The sequence below is a fragment of the Malus domestica genome, chromosome 05 (genome assembly GCF_042453785.1).
Source record: "Malus domestica chromosome 05, GDT2T_hap1".
Classification (NCBI taxonomy): domain Eukaryota; kingdom Viridiplantae; phylum Streptophyta; class Magnoliopsida; order Rosales; family Rosaceae; genus Malus; species Malus domestica.
In genome coordinates, this window is record NC_091665.1 from 45,283,820 (window position 1) to 45,293,914 (window position 10,095).

A 10,095-nucleotide genomic window follows, 5' to 3' on the forward strand; every position below is an offset into this window, starting at 1 on the left:
TGAATGAGCAAGAAATGGAAGAAAGGGTTGAGGAGTAGAGGTTGGCACGGGCCGGGCCGGGCCCAAATTTGAAGAAACCTAGCCCTACCCGTTTTAAAATGTAATAGGGCGGGTAGAGATATTTTGAATTTGAGAACCAAACCTAACCCGGCTCGTTTCAAACGGGCCGGTTCGGGACGGGTCCACGGGTCCAACTACTTTTTTTTTTCTTTTTTTTCTTTTTTTCTGATTTTGGGTATACTGCCAACAGCTCGCGACCCCCAGTTTTCCATTTGCAAAGTCCGCTTGCCACATCTCATCGATCAACAAACCACAGATTAAACATTTTTCTCTCCCTATAAATGCAACCCTTCTAATCTTCTGAAAAATTTGTGATCTGGGTTATGTAGGGGATCAAACATTTTTCAAGCATTTCTCACGCCCCAACCCCAACCTAAATCCCCAAATAGAACAAATTAATAAATAAATAAAAAATCTTCAAATACAATTTCAAATTCATCAAAAAAATAAAATAAAACTAAATCCCTATTTAAGCTAAATCCCCAACATTTTTATGAATTTTTCAAGCAAATTAACTGAATCCCTAATTCCTAAATCCCCAAATTCGAATTCAGAATAAAACTGAAATTAGATGCCGAGAAGAAGAGAAGTAGGAGCCTAGGACAACCTCGTTGAGTCTACATAGCCACACCAGCAGCTTCGATTGGAGCTGCTGACCCTGACACACAAATCGAACAAGAGATGTCCTCTTCCATGGATCCCATCCTCGCCATTACAAAATCAGAAAACCACAAAGTCAGAAACCCACAAAATCAGAAACCCTAATCAATCGAAAAGCTTATGTAAATACCCTAAATTCCTAAATTAGAAACCCTAATTCATAAATTACCTAGGGATACCACGATGGAGAGTCAGGAGAGGATGCGACGATGGTGACGGTGGTTGGCTGCTATGATGTTGACACAGTCGAGGTCGACTCAGTCACTACGGGTGTGAGGGACAAGTAAGTGTGGAAAGTCCATGTACGAAGATGGAAGCCTGGGCTTGGGATTGAGGTCTGAGACGAGAGAGGAAATGAGATTCAAGGAAGAGAGATCGAGGAAGAAGACTCGGAATGGTGTCGCGGAAACTCAGAGTTATGATAGAGAAAGAGGGTGAGGAGAGAGGGTGAGAGGATAGTTTGAGAAAATTGTGTCTGAGATTTAGGGTAAGAATAAGAGAGTGAAGGTGATAGATAGAAGGTAGAGATTTAGGCAATGAACGGTCCGAGCCGGAGGCCTATTTTCTCCAATTTTTAAAACTAGCCTACCCCGCCCCATTTTGTATTTTTAATTTTTGGACCCGCCCCGTACCCACCCCGACCCGCGGGTCCAGGACCCATTCGCCTACCTCTACTGAGGAATCGATGTAGGAGAGATCATTGGTAACATAGAATCTTTTTGCTTAATCGACAAGACTTGATCTTTAAGATAATCTAACATGTTGTAACCAAGGTTTAAAATATCGATGATATCGGAAATATCGGTAGTCCAAAAACATGGAAATATCGATGGAAATATCGGGATATTATCAATATCGATAAAAATTGAATAAAAACCACAGAAATTGTAAGAAAAACTTGGAAATTTTTATTGAAACTTTGCAGGATGTTTATTTAGTCAATTATCTATTAGTTTATCACAAAAAATTGGAAGGAAATGCATTGCATGATGGATTTAACTGATTTAAGTTGATTATATAGCGAGCTGGCAAACATTGTGAGTGTAGAAAATATGTAGTAATTAATGAAAGAAGTTTAAACACACCATAATCATTTATATATAATGACTTAGTACAATATTTTACACCTTATACATTGCATGGTAAGATACATGAGTTACACAAACAACGGGAAATTAATGAGAAAGCCCTTCCCAAAATGTCGGCACCCGCTTTTTTGACCACACTAATCCAACAGCTCCAAAACCTTCTTCAAAAAACTGGGAACTAATCATTTCGATCCGCGTTTCTTAGGTGTGTTTCTCTTCTCACTTTTTGCGCTTTTTTGTTCATTTAAATCAAATTTTTGGTTCTTCGAAACGCTTTCGTTCGCTGTTTTGATTGGTAGAAGCTTCTTGTTTTTTGTATGAAAATTAAATTAAAATTTCAACTTTTAATTTTTCAGTTCTTGTGTTTTACATGAAAATCGACTATGAATCAAGGTTCTAAAAAACGCTAGGCGCTAGTCAAGCGGTGGGCAAGAGCCTAGCGCCTAGGCGGCCTAGGCGGATTTGAGTAAAATAATTATATATATCATATAAATTAGTTAAATTTACTATATAATAGATACATAAACATTGAGCAATACGTTATTTTTGAAAAAGATATACATATATAATGCAAGAGTATAATATAGTTTGGTCTTAAAAAGAAAAATAAAATAAAATATTATATTATAAGAATATAATATAGTATTGTTTTAAAAGATAGATAGTTTAAGGGGTAAAAATAGAATGACAGTTTAATCTTTTGCTGGAAAAGACATCGTGATCTAGTTGAGTAATCCAAATTGGAAGAGGATACAAGCCAGATCTAGAAATGTCAGTCACAATTACTTCATTTATTTACCAAAAAACCAAAAAAAAAATTGTTTTAAAACAGAACAAATAATATAATGTTATCTTAATCATTTATATAAAATATTTATTGGACCAAAGCAATAACAATAGGAAGAAGGATTCACAAGATCTTGTTCCTGCCTCGAGGAAGTCGCCGTCATGCCTTTCAAGCGTCTTTGCAACAAGATTGTCGGATTCTCTACCCACCTCATGAAGCGGATCCAGAAGGGCACAGTTCGTGGCATTTCCCTGAAGCTGCAGGAGGAGGAGCGCGAGAGCCGCATAGACTTTGTCCCCGAGGAGTCCGCCATCAAGATCGACGAGATCTCCGTCGACAAGGAGACCCTCGACATGCTCTCCGCTCTCGGTATGGCTGACATGCCTGGTGTCAAGCAGGTCGACCCGGAAGCTCAGACTCAAATTTGCATAATATTGCGATATTAGTGATATTATCGATAATATCGCGATATATTGACGATAATTAAGTGGATAAGTGTAAAAATATCACCATCTAAAAAAAACGATATTATCGGCGAAATATCGCCGATAATATCGATATTTTATTCTTTGGTTGTAACAACATACATGGAGACCTATAAAACGAAAAGCAAAAAGCATTGGTAAGTAATAATAAAACGGAAAAATTACACAAATCACAATTAGAAAAGTTTTAGATGCATAACTTCCTAATGAATTTTAGAGTAGTTCTAAAGCCATGGACAAACCAGTCCAGCGCCAAAGGCAACTAATGAATTTTAGTTATAAAGCATGTGACTCCATGAACACAAGTAGTGTCTCAATGAACTAATAATGTAGCAAAATATCAATTACGGTGAAATCTTAAATCCGCAGTTAGTGCACTAATGTATGTCCTACAAAGTTGTATAAGGGCAAGCCTATACTTGCTCAAACAGCAATAAAAAAAATTATGAAAAGAAAACGAAAAAAAAAATGAAGTTGATGTTAGCAACATAAAACAAGTCAGTAACAATGGTGAGGGGCATTTCTTGTGGGATGAGGATTCTCTCCCCTTCTCATCTCTCTTCTCTTCCCTCCTCTCTTATTTGAACTGTTACAGTTTAGCCACGTCAACATCTTATATTAATTTTTTTTTATAGAAACAATAAGACAAAAAAAAATATGTAAGAAGAGAAGAGGGAAGAGAATGAGAATAGAATGGGAGATAATCCTACTCCTTTGTTGTGACATCGGTGTAGGCCACCACAAGAATGGAAGAGAGCCGGCCGCTCCTCGCTCAAAGGTCCTTGCATTGACATGTTCAATGTGATTTAGCTGTTTTACCTATATAAGTTACAATCATCACATACTTCTGTTTTGTCTACGACTATGTGTTATAAAGATGTTTGAGATTTGAAATGTGATAGCGTCACATGTTCACATGTACAAATTATTAGAAAAGATTGATGGCAAATTTCTTAAGGTCGTGATCCTGGACCCGCCACGATGAGAAATAGTTATTAGCTGCAATCAGTTATGAGGCAACGACCAGAAGACCCCAGCCCTGTCATTGTCTCATTAAAATCAAACACGAGATACATTAGATAATCGTTGAAATACATTATGCAAAGAGTCTTTTAAAATAAATGTCAAATGCAAGCGTCAGCAAATTGTAATTTTTAATTGAAATATTTTGTTTGGTTCGTTTGTTAAAGAGAACTTTAACGAAAAATTATCGATACTGTTTACTTTAACAAAAAATTATATTTTTATATTAAAAAGTCAATCATGATACTATTCACTTTACCATTTATTTTACCATTATCATTAAAATTCAAAGTTTTCAAATCATTTTCATTAATTTTCATTTTGTTAAAAATATTTGAATAATTGCACATTTTATTATTTGGATATTATACAATCTTCAAAATTTGGATCCAAGTCCAACCCTTTTTTTTTTATCGATAATTAAAATACCATTTATGATTTATCAACCATCATTTGTAATTTTGTATACTCTTGGTCTTCGGCTAGTACGACATATATTTGCTTATACTTTTGGTGAGTAAGTATGATATGTGATTGCTGCGTTTGGAACCGATGAGATGTCAAAAGTGTAATTAATTAAAGAAAAATTGTCCCTAAGTAAGGAACCTTATTAATTAATCAACACATTACAAATACAATAATTTTCCATGTATGGCAAGTAAAATTGGTCTAAAATTATATTCAAAAGAGATATCAAAAATGTCAAATAGGATAAAAAGACAGCAACTTTCTTCCAGCTCGATGAGTTTTACCTAAGGTGGAATTGACGCCTTCCCAAGCCTTTTTTTTTAACGCATAGCCCAGTAACGTCAAATCCATTAATTTGGTTTATTTAATAAATGCCTTTCACAATCCATCACACATACCGTACTCAAATCAATTTACACAATTTTTGCCATTTTTGTAACAGTAAGTCCTACAATATATAATGAAAAGAATAATTTTGACTCATTCTTTTGGAAACAAAGAAAATTTAACATCTAACTTCAATTGCCAAGAAGGCAACCCAATGGAATGCCAATGATGTAGTAGCATCCCACGTTAACATATGCTACAAATGCTTGCCATCCACACCCAACGGCCACCCTTCTTTTTTTTATTTTTTATAACCAAGAATGAAATATATCAAATAAAAAAGGGCCAAATTAAAAACAAAGGCAGATTTTAATTCCAACTGTAAAAGATAGGAGAATATAAATTGAATTTAAACACGACCACATACGATTTTGATGTTCAACTACTAGCCCATCACATACGATGTTGAGTAGTAGGAGAAGATCCATATCATCAAATGAATTAAGTAATCCAGCAGCCACAGTTTATTGTAAATCTCACAAAATTAAGGTGATAAATCTAATATTTTACAATATTCTGCATTGTTTGTCTTAGTGACCAATTTTTCTCGTAGAGTCATCGATTTGCCTCATTATTTTTATTTTAATTGACATTATTACCTTTAATTTATTGGTCTTTTTCGCACACAGGACAATATTTTTATCTTAATGGACATTATTCCTTCAGAGAGAGAAATAAATAAGTACTCGAACTAATGTCTTGTTTAAATTGATTACCATAAACCGACAGAATATTAGTCAATTGTTGTAGTCCAGATTTTCTCAATCAAGTTAATTAATCAACCATGCATATGCAAATCTGTACAACGTTGCTCTGATGGGTTGTCTGTATGCAACACTTTTTTACCTGTGTAGGATTCTCTCCTCTCTCCTCTTTCTTCTCTTTTATTTATTTATTTATGTTTTAATTTTTATATAAAAAAATTAATATAAAATGTTAACGTGATTAAGTATGAACATTTAAATTAAGAAAGAGTAAAGGGAAGGAAAAAAAAAATGAGAGAGTAGAAAATTCGAATTCAATTTTCAACACGTTGAGTTGTTGACCAGGAAGGTAAAGCTGTGGTTTAATTTGTAAAAGTTTATTTTATGTAAGTGATGGCATGTATATACATAGGGAAATGATTTTTCGTACTTAATTTGTTGGGTTAAATAATAATTAAAGTGCATGAACAAAAGGAGGTGCGCATAAGGGGAAAACGAAGGTGCAAAATTATTTTTTAGGGTAAAAGACTGTTTACTACCCTCATGTTTCGTGGTTTTCAACATTTAGTACATCAATTTTTTTTCGTCCCAGAGTCATACCTAAAGTGTAAATTTTGGGACAGTCTCATACATCCGTTAGTTAAACTGTTAAGTCTCCCGTTAACTGTGACGTGGCGCCTATGTGGACAATGACTCGGCGCCAATTGGGTCGCCACGTGGGTCCACATGGATTTTGTTTTTTTTTTTTAGATAAGGGATTTTGGTAGTATTAAATTTTTTTTTTCCCGCCAAAAACTTTTGAAAAAAAATCTTTTTTTTTTCTATTCCTTCTTCTTCCTCGGGGGGCCGAATTGGTTCCTCATTTGTTTTTTTTCTTCTTCCTTCTCCTCCTCCTCCTTCTTCTTCTTCTGGGTTTTGGGGATTGAGTTTTACTTCTTCTTCTTCCTCCAAATCTGGGTTGCAGATTCGGTTATTTTTATTTATTTATTTTTTCCTCGGGGGAACGAACTGGGTTCCTCATTTTTTTATTTTTTTATTTTTTTCTTCTTCTTCCTCCTCCTCATCCTCCTCCTCCTTCTTCTTTTTCTTTTGGGTTGCAGATTCAGTTTTTTTTTTCTTCTTCTTCCTCCTCTTTTTTCTTCTTCTTCTTCTGGGTTTTTGTTTTTGTTCTTCTTCTGGGTTGCGCTGGGAGGTCGAGGGAGCGGACGACGGGGGAAGAGGAGGGAGGGAGAGGTTGGCGCCGTCGGACTCAAACACCGGAGGGTTCAGGTGCGCGTGGTGAGATTGGTGTCGGAAATGGCGGAGCTTGATAAAATTGGGTGGTGGGTGTCTTGATAAAATTGGGGGATGAAATGGGTTCTGCTGTGTGGGTATCAGGGAAAGGAAGGGTGTCGGTGGGTAGGGGGTAGAGGGTGGGGAAGACGAAGGGGAACTGGGAGGGTGGGATTTGGGGAAGACGAAGGGGTGGATGAAGGGAGGGTGGGCACGGGTGGGATTTGGGGAAGAAGGGGTTTTTTATTTATTTATTTATTTTATTTATAAATTATTTAAATTTATTAAATTTATTTTATAAATAATTTATTTTTAATTTCCATGTGGATGACATGTGGCGCCCAATCATTATCCATATGGGCTCCACGTCATCACTTAACTGGAAACTTAACAATTTGACTAACGGATGTATGAGACTGTCCCAAAATTTACACTTTAGGTATGAGTCTATGACTTTGGGATGAAAAAAAATTGATGTACTAAATGTTGAAAACCACCAAACATGAGGGTAGTAAACAGTCTTTTGCCCTATTTTTTATAATCTTTGTAACAGCGAGTCCCACAATATATAATAAAAAAATAATGAGTGCTATTAGACTATTTTAGTGTCCTATTTTTCCATCCATATAATAAACACACACACCATAAAAATTTAAAAAAAGTAAAATGTTATTTCTCCACCACGATTATTCCCAAAATAACCTTAATATATTTTGTTTAAATTTTTATTTTTTTAACAAAAAATAATATAATTATAACATGAAAGAAAAACTAATGAAAATGGCTTGAAAACTTTGAGTTTTAACGATAAGGACAAAATAAATAGTAAAGTGAATAGTATCAGGATTGACTTTTTAGTGTAAAAATATGGTTTTTCGTTAAAGTAAACAGTATCAGGAACTTTTCATTAGAGTTCCCTAACATGAATTACACAACCACCCATCAAACGTCACTTGAAGGAAAATTCTACGCCTATATAATACAAATCTTTATGGACTTCTCAAGAATTAACTAGCAGCACAACTCGACAACTAACATACATTATCAGAAAATGTGTTACTGTGTTCGTTGCGTGACCTTGGAACAAAAACTAACAAACTATTATGCGGTGCTGTTAGCAAATTTTTTGGCAATTATAGGACGAACATCATCAGATCTCCCTGCAAAGGCCCCCGAATTCCTAACCACTTTTCATCCTTTTTGAAAATGTCTCAAATCTCACCACCAAGTCTCTTTCTCATTTGTTGAAGTTTTTCGCCTCACACTAGGCCTGGCAAACGAGTCGTGTCTGTCGTGTTTGTGTCATTTTCGTGTAACACTTGTTATCTTAACGAGTCGTGTTGTGTCACACCCATTATTTTAACGGATCCTTAATAGGAACGGGTAAAGTGACCCAACCCGTTATGACCCGTTAAGATTTTTTTTTTTCTTAAATTTGCACATACCACACATTGCCACATAAATATTACTTTAAAATATTAAAACACATTTGTTGTTTAAGTACTACATTTACACTCGAAAATAAGAGTCTAATAAATAAACATCCATACACTACTAGTCTATTACAAAATATTAAATGTGCAAGGATATGCAAAATGAAAGAGTTTTTGTTTTCAAGGTTGTGAAGTATTTCTCAAAATTTTAAACCTTGCCAATAGAACTCAAAGTTTGTATGTTATTCCTTTTACAAAATCCTCGGTTTTCATCGATCATCATGACATAAGATTTCGTGGTATCCACTAGTGTAAATATTTTAAATTGGAGATCGAATTCATTCACTATATTCATATAGGGTCAAGCAGTGTAGCTGTAAAAAATCATCAAAATCGAAGTTAAAATAACCGTTAAATCGTGATTTTTCGTTGATAACCGCCGAAAAGTTTTGTCTCGTTACTTGATCTCTGAATATTTGTTTTTTGCAATTTTTGGCGTATGAGATCTTGAAGCATATACAAACAAGTTTGACTGTTTGATCGTTGAAATTAGTTTTGTAGAATGCGTATCCCATCAAAACGATAGATTCATTAACATTTGGAGTTTATTTATACTTTCATTAAGCATAACATAAGCTTTTGTGGCATCCACTAGTGTAAATATTTTAAATTGAAGATCAAATTCTTTCATTGTATTCATATAGGGTCAAGGAGTATAACTGTAAAAAATCATCAAAATCGGAGTTAAAATAACCGTCAAAATCGTGACTTTTCGTTCATAACCGTCAAAAAGTTTTGTCCCGTTACTTGATCTCTAATGTTTTTTTTTTGCAATTTTTGGCATATGCGATCTTAAAGTATATATAAACATGTTTGACGGTTAAATCATTGAAACTAGTTTCGTAGAATGCGTATCTCATCAAAACAATAGATTTACTAACACTTTAGAGTTTATTTATACTTTCATTAAGTATAACATATGATTTTGTAGTATCCACTAGTGTAAATATTTTAAATTGAAGATGAGTTCATTCATTGTATTCATATAGGGTCAAGGAGTGTAGCTGTAAAGACCATCAAAATCGGAGTTAAAATAACCGTTAAATAGTGATTTTTCGTTGATAATCGTAAAAAGTTTTGTCATGTTACTTGATCTCTGAATATTTGTTTTTTGCGATTTTTAGCGTATGCGATCTCGAAGCATATACAAACAAGTTTGACTGTTGGATCGTTGAATTTAGTTTCATAGAATGCGTATCCCATCAAAACGATAGATTCACTAATACTTAAAAGTTTATTCATACTTTCATTAAGTATTAGTATAAATATTTTAAATTGAAGATCAAGTTCATTCATTGTATTCATATAAGGTCAAGGAGTGTAAATGTAAAAAATCATCCAAATCGGAGTTAAAATAACCGTTAAATCGTGATTTTTCGTTTATAACCGTCGAAAAGTTTTGTCCTGTTACTTGATCTCTGAATGTTTGTGTTTTGCAATTTTTGGCGTATGTGTTTTTGAAGTATATACAAACATGTTCGACGGTTGATCGTTGAAACTACTTTTGTAGAATACGTATCTCATCAAAACAATAGATTCACTAACACTTAAGAGTTTATTCATACTTTCATTAAGTATATCCACTAGTGTAAATATTTTAAATTGAAGATCAAGTTCATTCATTGTATTCCTATAGGGTCAAGGAGTGTAACTGTAAAAAATCATCAA